The following is a 12,654-nucleotide window of genomic DNA, read 5'->3' on the forward strand; positions in this document are numbered from 1 at the left end:
ACCCTTACCCACTAAGTCATTTTATCAGCCGTCTGAGTGCTTACCATCCCAGCAGGTGTGGGGTTGAGATCTGGCTTATGCTTACTGATTTAAGATCTACTCTGCTGAGCCTCTTTTCACATACTTGTTACTCCAATGTCCTCCTGAAGTGCCCAAATCTTTTGGTATTTTTAAAGAGTACTTTTTTTCACTTTGGGGTTTAAGAGTTCTTTATAAAGATTGGATTCAAGTTCTCACTATGAGTCATTTTCCTGCATTTTTGTCTTATCACCTTTGATCATCTGCCAAACTCGGTGTTTTATCTTGCTGGGTGTTGGGTTTGTATCCCTACGAAAATTTATTTATGTTTTTTATCTTTCATTAGGGATTCAGCTAGATGGCTTGTACTGGTTTGAATCTGTTTTCTGTATTTGTCCATTCTAGGGCCCATTATTGCCCTGTGTTTTTATTCCTGAAAATCGTTTCTCAGTCTGCGTGTGCGTGTGCATGTGCATGTGTGTCTGTCAGCCTTTGCAACCTACTCCTTTTTTGCATAGCTGTGACCAAACCCCTGGCAGAAGTAACTTAGGAAGGAAAGATTCATTTTGGCTCATAATTGCAAAGAGCTTTCAGTCCTTTCTGGTGGGAGAAGGGGAGGGTGGGAATAGTTCCATCTGTGAAGGTGGGAAATTTCAAGGGTGGCTTGTTCACACGATGGCAAGCAGAGAAAACTGGTAAGCATCAATAACAAAGGCCCACCCTTAGGGACATGCTTCCTCCAGCCAGGCCCCCTGCAAAGGCTCCACAGATGTCAAAATACTGCCACAAGTGGAAAGGAAATGCTCAATACATGAGATTGGGAACCTTTCGTTCGAATTACCACACTTTCCCTCTCTTTGACTTTCTTGCCATCGGAGACAGCCAATGGTCGGAAAGCCCTTGGCCTGTCTCCTGATGGCCACACCTCAAAGAGCTTTACCTGAATTGTCTCTCTCACACAGTGGGGCACTCTTAGAGCTCACCTGGTCTCTTTCCTGTCTTGCATCACCTGATGCCCATTGTCTTGAGAAATGATGGCTTCACACATGCTCCCATTTTCCTCTTTGCTTATGCTGCTCCCTCTGCCTCCATCTTAGTGGAAGTGGGATCTCAGTTAGTGTATTCTGTGTGTTTCCCAGCCTCCAGGTCAGTTGCCGGGGCAGTAGGGCTGGTCGGATCTTGTTACTTGTGAACACCACTGCTGTATTCTATGTGCTCCAGAGACACATGGTAGGTAAATGAACAAGTGAAATAAACCGATTTGCTATGGGTGGAAATGAAACGAAACCTGATACGTGTTCGTCTCAGGACTTTTTTATTCCAAGACTGTATGGTCCCCTTTCCTTTGGATTTGAAAGGCTGCAAGGATTTGTATTTCTAATATAAATTCCAGTTGTATTAACATGTTAGTTGGGGGTGACTGTGCCATTTGACATGCGTGTTAACTCTTAAACACTGTAACAGCTTGCTCTGGGTGTGTTGGAGCCTTTTCGCAGGCTCCTCAGGGAGCTGCAGAATTTCTGTGACCAGTGCGAATGCAGTTCTCCTCAGCAGCACATTACCTGAAGCCGCTTTCAAAAGGCTTTGGATCCGTTTAACTGCACGTTGAACAAATCCTCTCTCGTCTAAATGTTTAAAGCTGTGGACATTTTCTTCCTTTCATCAATTCCTGTCCTCAGGAGTCTGGGGCAGGATTGACTTCCGTGAGAATTGTCTTGGAAAAACTTCCTTCCCTAAAGATATGCAAACATAATCCTCTGACAGAATTAAAGCCACTGGCCCTGTGAACTCTCTCATGAGTATTAGAGGTGACATGCATGAGGGCCGCAGCTTCAGACTCTGAGTTCAGTGCGTGGCATTCCCTTTACCCTCCCTTTGTCCACGAGGCTTAAAGCTCAAGTATCACACCACCTGGGCTTTTTAAAAAAAAATGGCTGAGAACGCTATTGTGCCTCACCTGCAGCCCAGAAAGGGGCTGCCTTTTGGGGGTTTAGGCTAAACAGCTTTCTGACAACTTTAGGGACCTCCTGTAACCACAGGAGTTTCCCAGAAATGCTCGATAGCAACAGAAAAGGCAAGTTAGGGAAAGAACCAGAGGAAACCACGGTGGCTCCCAGTCACATTGACTCAAAGAAATTGATCAGACATGGAATCCCAGAGCTCAGGGGTGACCTGCCCTGGAGGGGAATGTCAAAGCTCCACCCCTTTTCATCTTCAGAATAGGACTGAAGGTATAGTGATCGGTCACCTAACAAGGGAGATGTGTTTTGAGAAGTACACCATTGAGTTATTTTGTCATTCAGTGTGTGCATATCAGAGAATCAGTTGTCTTACCGAAATTATGGTAACTGTGGTGTCATCAAGTAGAGTCTCTTGGGTTTGATTTTTGAATTTTGCAGTCTAGGCTGACTTGGAACTTAGCATCTTCCAGTGATAGCCTCACAAGTACAGGGATTATTACAGGCCTGTGCCATCAGGCCCAGCCTGGTGATACAGTCAATCTTAAGCGGCCTCTGTCGTATATGCAGTATGTGTGTGGTGGTTTGAATAGGAATGGCCCCCGTAGGCTCGTGTGTTTTGAGTACTTGGCCCATAGGGAGTGACACTATTAGAACATGTGGCCTTGTTAGAGTAGGTGTGGCTTTGTTGGAGGAAGTATATGTCACTGTGGGGGCAGGCTTTGAGATCTCCCATGCTCAACCCATGTCCAATGTGGCACACTGTCTCTCCTGCTGCTGCCTGTAGATCCAGATGTAGAACTCAGGACTCCTTCTCCAGCACCATGTCAGCCTGCACACTACCATACTTCTCACCATGAATGGTGAGTAATGGCCTAAACCTCCGAAACTGTAAGCCAGCCCCAGTTAAACGTTTTCTTTTCTAAGAGTTGCTGTGGTCATGGTGTTTTCACAGCAATGGAACCCCCACAGCAGTGGCTGCGACTGTAACAAAACGTGCAGACCTTATCTGTATGTTTGTTCCTTATCTTATAGGCCTGGGAGACTCGATGCTCAAAACACACGATGAAGTTGGTGTGTTAAACCAGCCTGAGGGCTCATCCTTGTTGCTTGACTTTCCCAAGCTAAGCAAGGCTCCATGTAGCTACCTAACAACAGGTTGCTATGGGGGAGTCAGCACTGTGAAATGACCTGGCTGGTGATCTAAGTCTGCAAGTTCAGCAGGTTTGGTAGAAATATTAATTATATCTGTGAGTCAGGAATGCCTTGTCTTCTGCCTTCCCATCATCACAGATTGGCCTTCCGGTGTTCTGTCTGTCCCAGTATCCTTAAAGAGTCTTGCCGTGGGCATGGTGGGGCATCGATGCTGTAACCTGGATGGTATCATCTTTCACTAGCACAAGGCTGCTCCCTACAACATGCTGAATATATTGGCAGCTGCTGGGTGGTTTTCACACTTGCCAATGGAAAATACACTTTCTTTGTGGGAAACAGATTCTGTTACTGTGTACCGGAGGGAGCTATTAGTTATAAAAGATTATTAAATTATTTTAAAACAGAGACCCCTTTATTTTGTTAAATTTTATAAAAAGTAACTGGAAATCAACTTACATAATGATGGGAACAGATATTACTAAAAAAAAAAAAGGAATGAAACGAAAAACATCATATTTTCAGAAATGTTAATTGCAAAAGATGTTATGTTGTAGAGGTCTCCCTAAATAACATGCCCTGTCATGTAATGTCATTGCATATCAGGTAAATTCACGTTGCGTTTCACAAACACATCTCCGAGTGTTTGGTGAGGGTTTAACGCGTAACTCCCAGGTGGAAGCGATCGGAGCCGGGCCTGCCTGTCTTCTGAGCATGCTCTCTAGTTTTTCAGCCCATAGCAAGTGAAGGAAGCATTGATTAGACTTGATTTAAAGCAGTGAGTGATAAATGCAGCTGGGAAATTGATTCATGTCTCTCAAGTGACTGGGGCACAGCCATCTACGGTTGACACAACTCCTGTCTCAAGGCTGGAAAACAAACAGGGAAACACGCGTCAGGCAGATAAATGATGGCTGGTTTCCGCTCCTGGGGAAACCATTTGTTTCTGAGATAAGGGAGGCTGCTCTCCAGTCATAAGAAGATAAGCCAGAGAAGGGGGGCTGTGGAATTGGTTGCCCACGAACTTCCTTTGGCAACTACAGAAGAGAGGGAAAGGATTCACCTCCCTGGGAACGTCATGCTGGGCGAGGCGCTGGGGATGCTGTCTTCCTGGACCGCTGTGAAAGGATCTCGGTGTCACACTGGTGTCTTTGAAGCCGTGTCCTGGGGAACATTCCCCCCGCTGTTCTTGGTGTGTTCATTCAGGACCAGTATCAGCAGGAATCACTAAACGATGATCTTTATGGTCCTCCCAACCAGGCACCTGAAATACTGATGCTCCTACCAAGCCTTAGAAGGCTTCTGAAAACCAGTCCCCTGCTGCCCGGCGCCTCTAAGGAGACAGGCGTCTCATGTTTAAACAGTTGCTGTGTTTCTGCTGCTGTGTGCCTCACCTCTCTTGTGTCCCCAAGTACTTCCCTGTCCCCTCTCACTTCCTATTCGTTTGTACACTGCCATTTCACCCCAGCTTCAAGACTTCTTCAACTACCACTTCCCACAGAATGTTAGCTCCCTGTACCTCTCCTTGACCCTGAAGAGCAAACACTTTCTGCTGTGTACTTGCTGCTCTCAACTGGGACTCAGAGCCGTATGCTGCCCCTTCCTCGCCTTCAGAGTCCTTTTACATTGGGTCTCTCAATGCAATTACACAGTGCCTGTCCATAGAGTATTTTCATATAACACTTGTTGAAAGAGAAACCAAAAAGCTAGAAGACCGGGTGGCTTCTGTGAGCACTGGCCTCAAATCCTGGTCGGCTGTTAATTCTGCAGATGCCCCTAGCTCCCATGACAAAGCCATCTGTTCATGTCTGTTCCCTACGCCTTGGTTCTGTGTTCAGTGTGTGTCGCTGCCAGCACTCTAATCAGGAAGATCAAGCTGATCAGCTGGGTCAGGAGCCCTCCTCTCCTGACTCCCAGCATTCTCTACCTGTGTATCTCTAAGTGCGTGGTCACCTAGCAGGGAACCTGCAAAGTCCCCTCTCTGCGTGGTGTGGGTGGACACCATCACAGTGACTCAGGACCAGGCAAGCTGGGGAGATGGGAGCCGAGGATAGGTTCCTCCCAGGCTGTCCCCTGGTGCAGTGGGCTCCAGAGCTGTGGTTTCAGACTTGGGCACAGTTAAATTAGGAAAAGACAAAATGGAACTGTGGGTACAGAACATGCTGGTGCCTCTTAGCTTTGCAAATACCCAGCCTAGCTACCAATCAGAAGCCATGTTTTCATACAAAAGTTTAAACTGAACACATCACCGGGCTTTCAGAAAAATTGTACCTGAGAACCAGTTGCCTTCTCAGCATTTTTTTTCAGTCTCCTATGGGGGAAAAAATCTTCACACGCTATTTAAATAGCATTGGGTTCCTGCACTATGTAAATTTTTACTTCTTTTTCTCTTTTTGTGTTTGGTTGGTTTTGAGACAGGGTCTCTCTTTGTAGTGCTGTCTGTTCTGGAGCTGACAGGATCTCAAACTCACTGAGATCCTCCTGCCTCTGCCTCCCGTGTGCTGGGATTACAGATGGTGTGCTGACACTTTGTCTCTTAATATGAAGTTGTAGTTACTTTCTCCTGCCACTGAAGAACCTTTCAAACTGTAGCTGCATAGCTGAATCCCCATTGCAACAGAAGCAATCCCGGGACACATGAGCCAGATGCCCCTGCTTCGCAGTGTTTCTGAAAGCAAGTATGTCACCTCAGGTTCAGCAGGGGCACCTAAGGGGACAGGAGCCGAGTTCATTAAATTCCTGCTCTCACAGATTTAAACTGGGAAGTAAAGAAGGAAAGGCTCAGGCCTTTGGTAGATGAAAAGAGTGAGACATCAAGGAAAGCCACAAAGGGGACCTGGAGTTTGCACACGGCTCAGGGAGGAGAGAAGCTAGAAGAATCCACGTACTGAAGACATCACTCCAGGGAATGTGCTCAGGCACTGGGGAGTCTTGGAAACGGGCCTGATATGAGAGAGGCAGACCCTGGGAGTCCTTAATTGGTGTCACTCTTAAGGTGGCACATTTCTGCCTAGGGCTCCCACACCGCCCTTCCACCCATCTCCATCAGTGTGGACCCTAAGCCTGTTTGCCTCCGTCACCCGTGATGTAATCAAAGGCTGTCCTAGCAAGTACAGTAGATAGTCCTTTATCCCGAGTTGCCCTGGGATTTGTTTCCCTACTGTAGTCAGCCTCGGTCTGAAGACATTAACAGAGAATCCCCAAGTTCTAAGTCTCAAGCTGCTGAGTCTGTGATAGATCCTGTGCTCTGCTTTGTCCTGCTGTGTGTGCGGCCTGCTGTCGGTCACTTTGCAGCTCCGTAGCTATCACATCTGCTCTTGTCTTGCCTTGCTGAGTTTCAAGTGACCCTTATTTTACTTAATAATGACCCCAAAACATAAGAGTTATGATGCTGGCCTTGCAAGAAGTCCCACAGAGAAGCTGCAGTGCGCTTCCTTATGTGAAGAAGAAAACTCACGAAGAAAGCCAACCGTGACATTCCTAAGACCTGTAGCACATCAGGACACTCAGAGCAGGAGAAACGCCATGCCCAGAACTTGGATTGCAGAGTACTGTTACAGCTGGTCTATTTTATTGTTGTTCCTCTTATTGTGTCTGACTGCTAATAATTTTAATCATAGGTGTGGGGGTGGGGGTGGGGAAAATATGTACAGGTTCAGTCCTGTCTGCGGTTTTGGGCATCAGTGAAGTCTTGGGGTGGACTCCAGAGAAGAGCAGGCTACAACTGGAACGCCAACGGTCTTGAGACGTTCAGCAGTTAGAATGGGTCTCAGGAGCATCTTGCCCGAGCGACTCTCATGTGGCAAACCTCCTGGGTTGTCTGGTCACTGCTCCAGCATGCTCAGTGTAGACACAACCCACTTAGATGCCTCTCTCAGTCATGATAGCTGCTAGCAGCCCCCCCCTCCACAGCTCCCTATTTTCTGATTACAAGAGCTGATTTGTCCAATCCAGCAAACTCCTCAGACTAGACCAAGTGCAGGTAAACAGATTCCTTTGTGGTTTGGCAGTTGAGATGGGCATATGGCCACTTGGGACAGAGTCAGCAACTCAGTAGGTGGAGGAGGGGGGACGTTGTGGGAGAGTAACTGACAAATATGAAACCCACCCCTTTCGTTTCACCAGTGATTCTCGACCTTCCTAATGCTGCGACCCTTTAACACAGTTCTTCATGTGTGATGACCCCCAACTATAAAATCATTCCGTTGCTACTTCATAACTGTAATTTTACTACCGTTTTAAATCATAATGTAAATATCTTAATATGCAGGATACCTGATATATGTCCCCTGTGAAAGAGTCATTTGACCCCAAAGGGGTCGCGACCCACATGTTGAGAAGCACTGTTGTAGATAGTCCTATGGGCCCTCGTGGTAAAGCCTGTTTCTGGCATGTGCACAATTAAATTAGGTTTCCACTCCCAGAGAGGGGGCCAGGGTGGGAGCAAAGACAGAACCCTGTAATTGTAAATGGGCAGTCTCCAGCTGTCACTCCTTGGCTTCCCCTTTCTCCTGAGTGTTCTGAGGCAAGCCACTGGGCGGTGCTAGAGCCGGGCGTAGCCTCTGCCAGGCAGGCGGGTTCTGGATGCCCCATCTTGTTGTGCCAACACTCCCCACACCCGCACCCCTGCGCTCTTCCCAGGCAGCACAGTGCATGACTGTCCCTCACGGGATCTGAGTTCCCTTCCTTTCTCCCTCCTGCCTTTGTAGCTGCACAAGCTTCTCCTCTCACCTCTTATCTGCCTTGACCTCTGCCCTCCCACATTCCCCCATCCGGGGTTATCCTAGATACCCTAAGCGAGGCTGCGGGCTTCCCAGGCTAGGCTGGCTCCAGCGCTGGCCTCGCACGCCCCAGAGACACAGAAAGCACCCTTGACACAGAAAAGGGGCGCCCTTCCAAGTCTAGTGCCTGGTTGGAGATCACCTTGCACTATCAGCCCGGATGTGCAGCTCCCTGCAGCGTGGTCGTTCTGCAGCACCGAGCTGCAGGTCCTTCGGGTTCCTGTAGAGCCGGGGGAGGTAACCCGAGTCATGCATATAGAACAGAGTAGACCTCGTTCCCGTGGGTGTCCTGGCTCACTCCCACGTGGGTCTAGAGGGCGAACGGTTGAAACCATCACCTTCGGTCCTGCACTGAGCGCTGACTCTCCGCTGGGTACCAGTCACCATGAAGGGCTCTGTTTGTCAATCATCTGGGCTCCCGGGGTGGCGGGGCGGGGCGGAAAGGGGGAATCCTTGCTGGTGACCGCCACGTGCCTGTTGGCGGGGAAGGCTCCAGTCGACAGTCCTCCCCGGCTAATCCACCGCATTGTCCGCTGACGTATCTAATTATGTGTCTTACAACCGCCGCGCGGTCCCCTGGAGCAGCGAGGGCCTTCTGGCGGAAAGACGAGAATGATTGCTCCATCTGTTACAGAGGCACCGCTTGGGGGGGTAGGGGGAGATGCGCGTGCGCGCAGGCAGGGCGGGCGGGGCAGCCACGCGGAGCGCAGGTGCCTCGGGAGCCCGGATCCTGTCTGCAGATGCAGGTGCCAAGCTCGTCCGGGCTGAGTAGATGCTTAATTACAGTCGACCGCAGGGGCTGTTTCACTCCTGAGTGACGGAGGGAGCTCCAAGTGAAGCTCAGAGCCGGGCTGGAGTAAGTAGCAGGCTGAAGACTGCTAGGAAGCCAGGAAGAGGTCTTTCCCTAATCACCAGGCCACGTCTCACCTCTAGGCAGATTAAAGCGTCCTTTGGGCTAAATTGATGCTCAGTCTACTGACACCCCCTTCTATTCTGGAACATTGTTTCCAAAGCTCTAGAGTCACGCCGGACAGGAATCCAGGCTATCAAGAGTAGGCTCGCCTTGGAGTCAAATGTCTGTAACAGCTCCTACACTACCTGCTAGGCAGGTAGGTGATCCTCTCTTTCCCAGTGTACTGGGGATCTGTACACGAGGGTTGGAGCGCAGGGCCTCCTTGGTGCTACAAGCACTGTAGCCTCTAATTCTGGTGCTCAAGTTTGGCCCTGCTCGGTGGGCACATGCGCAATGGGAGTTGCAGAGGATCAGAGTCAGCAGCACTATGTGGCACACAATGGAAGCTGTGGATGGTCTCCTGAAAAGAAGCGGAAAGGCACGGCAAGCGTGGAGGGAGCTGGCGGCTGTGCAGGCAGTTTTTCCTATGTGAGTGAATCCGATGGGTGAGAGAACCGGATTGCTCAAAGTGGATGGAACAATGGGGTGGGGACAACCTATAGAAAGCCACATTTGTTTGGAGCCCAGACAACATTATTGCATTATAGGGAAAGAGAAGCTCCATCAATTCGGGATCTACAGAAATGGAAAAGTAACGTGGACATGTGGTGTGGCTTAAGACATATTTCATTATTAAGGCCTAACAAGCATTTGCAAATCTCGCTGTCTTGGGATGAACATCAGCTTGCCACCAAGCCTGATGACCTGAATTATAGATCCCCACCACTAACCTGGACTTAAATGGTAGAGGTAGAAAACCAACTCCCAGGGGTGTTCTCTCTCTCTCTCTCTCTCTCTCTCTCTCTCTCTCTCTCTCTCTCTCTCTCTCATTTGTGTGTGTGTGCTGGCTTGTGCTGGTTTGAAGAGGGGGCACACATGCACACACAAAAGTAATAATAATTGTAATTTTTAATTAATTTATTTATTTATTACATATACAGTGTTCTACCTACATATAACTCCTGTAGGCCAGAAGAGGCCACCAGATCTCCTTATAGATGGTTATGAGTCACCATGTGGTTGCTGGGAATTGAACTCAGGACCTTTGCAAGAGCAGCCAGTGCTCTTAACCTCTGAGCCATCTCTCCAGCCCTTAAAATGTAATTTTAAAAGAGCCTTCTTGTGTCTCTCACTCTTGGCAACTCAGAGCCATTGTTCTCAAATTTCACTAGATGTGACTGGCTGTTTTCTCCTTATACGCAGTTGACCTCTGGCAAATGTTACTGAGGACAAACCATATTGTGGACAACACCACTACTAAGGGCTCAGAGACCTCCAGTCCCTGCTACAAACAAGGAGGTGGAGTTTGGCTTTATTTTGCAGTACAGAAATCAATACTGCATTGCAGCTTGGTCCATTGAAGAAGCCATACCTGGGATAAAGGCGTTTCTATATTTTACCTGCTTTACCGTGAGGTTCCTTTCCCACTTCTCAGCAGTTGTAGTAGGTTAAAATACCACACACTGGCTTCCTCCAGCTCCTAAGTCTGAACTTTGGGTAAAAGTTTACAACCACTATAAACAAAACACGTCACTCTACTATTTGAGCCCCGCTGTAGTACTTGACATAACAAAATGTCGAAGACTTTGAATGTTTCCCAAACCAAAGGATATTCACTTTAGACTCCAGTATCAAAATGGCATGAATTGTGTGTATCCGGCTCTTGAGCAGAGTCACAGAATCACAGAGGCAGAGGCAGGCAGATCTTTGTGAGTTTCAGGCCAGCCTGGTCTACAGAGTGAGTCCAGGACAGGCAGGGCTACACAGAGAAACCCTGTCTCAAAAAACCGGAAAACAAAAAACAAAAAAAACCAAAGACACAAGCACTATATCAAGTTCTCTATCAATATCTATCAATTTTTGTTCAGAACATCTCCTTCACTAGAAGGAGTCCAGTCTGGTTCAACTGAACAGAACCAACCGAGTCTGACTAGTCAGTCCATGCAAACAAGTTAATATGTGACATTAGAAATGCGCAGGGCAGGAGTATCCACGGGTGCCGCACTCTTCAGTCTCCGTTTTGATCATAAAAGCAGGCCTTACAATATTGTTTTCATACCATATACATTATTTGCCAGATTGTAAGTTTGTCCTAATTACATAATATGTACTGCCAGTCTCCTCCATAAACGTCACTCTTCTTGCACTTCTTTTCTTCAAAGTCAGACTCAGATCCTGTCATCCTCTTGTACATATCTTTAATGTTATCATAGGTTGTCTCAAAGTGAGTGGCAGCATCATAGGCATGGGGAATAAAGATCTGGCTTTCTATTCCCAAATCTTTAGGTATAAAGAGGTCACTGGTGAGGACACATTTCTCTTCAGTTGGCCCCAAGAGCCCCAAGGCGAATCTGATTTCTCTCTCTGGTTCCTTGGTGTCCACAAATGTGCTTACAATAGTAATATACTTGCCCTGTGCTGCCACGTTATGTGCAAAGGAGAGTGTGCAAACATAGCCATCTGACTTTGCGGTTGACTTGGTTCTGGGGATGATGGTCTGGCCCAGGTTAGCATCGTTGGTATGGTGATAGGGAGGCTAAGGATAAAGATTACTCTCATTACCTGGCCCCATTTTTTCAACTGATCTTTTACATAGCTAGAATCACAGATGAGCTGCTTATGGCGAGCATTCTCTCCTTCAGATTTTCACCAGTCTCTTTTCCATTTTGCACAATGATTTCTTCGATTGATTTATTCAACATGTAGATGCCTCTACATATAGCACGTAGCCTTACAAGTCCTTGTGACTATTCTCCCAGGCCATAGAACAGATAAAGGTACGGGCTCGCTGTGAAGTGTAATTCTATTAATGGTATCACAGCACAGCTGATCTAAATAGTCATCTGGTCTGTACAGTGCAAGAGAGGGGCCAGTAAAGTCTAACATCTTCACCCACCCAAATCAAACTAATTGTACACATCTCTTATGGAGGTCTTCTTAGGATCAATATCCTCAAAAGTTCTAGGACTTTTTCATCCAAGTTGGCAATAGAAACTAGGAACTTCCTGAAGTGGCGTTTCCCAAACAGTCCCACTAAGCTAGATGCCATGGCTTCTGCTTCGGTGGAAGGAACCTCCCTCATAGACAAAGCCCCCTTCAGTCGCTTTGAATTCCGTTTAGCGAGTAGCCTCTGCGTGTAGCAGCATCTTCACCAACTGACCACTGGCCCAGTCTCTTCCTCTCCCATTGATGCTGGTGGTTCTCCTGGTAATTTAAATCTTTGTATAAACCTTCCTGCGATGTTATAGATGCAGTTTCTCCTCCATAGTGCTCGTCATGGTTAGTGTGAAGAACCTTCTTTTCATTCACTGACATTATACCTGACAGGATACATTCTGACAGTCCAGTGCCCAGCACGATCATGTTGTATTCTTCATTCATGGCAGGGGGTGGGGGCACATGCTGGGGCTGGGGGACACCCACCCATCCTATGGAATGGATGGAGAAGTCCAGCCTCTCTGGGCCGGGGTGGGACGGGGAACTGAAGAAAGGGAAAACTGAGCTGACGAGGACAGGAAGAGAAGAGCCGGGAGGGCAAGGTGGACTATCTTCATCCCTGTCTACAGATAAGAAAACTAAATCCTTTGCCTAAATTCACCACTGTAGTAGATGTTTGTATTAGCAGATGTCTCTATGTTAATTTTTAAAACAGCTATAGATATACAGGTGTTTTGACTGCATGCATGTCTGTGTACCACATGTGCCCAGTGCCCACACAGGCAAGAATAGGGCATTGGATCCCCTGGGACTAGAGTTACAGTAAGCTGCCACGTGGATGCTGGGACCCAACCCC

The 12,654-nt window shown here is 47.8% G+C and overlaps 1 pseudogene across 1 annotated transcript; it reads right to left on the minus strand.

The window, feature by feature from the left end:
• Nucleotides 1–10,953: 10,953 nt before the first annotated feature.
• LOC311588144 (rab GDP dissociation inhibitor beta-like) lies at nt 10,954–12,242 on the minus strand (annotated as a pseudogene). The gene has a single exon. The product of its transcript is annotated as a rab GDP dissociation inhibitor beta-like (transcript).
• Nucleotides 12,243–12,654: the final 412 nt, after the last annotated feature.

The sequence above is a fragment of the Acomys minous genome (assembly GCF_964271855.1).
Source record: "Acomys minous genome assembly, chromosome: 17".
Classification (NCBI taxonomy): domain Eukaryota; kingdom Metazoa; phylum Chordata; class Mammalia; order Rodentia; family Muridae; genus Acomys; species Acomys minous.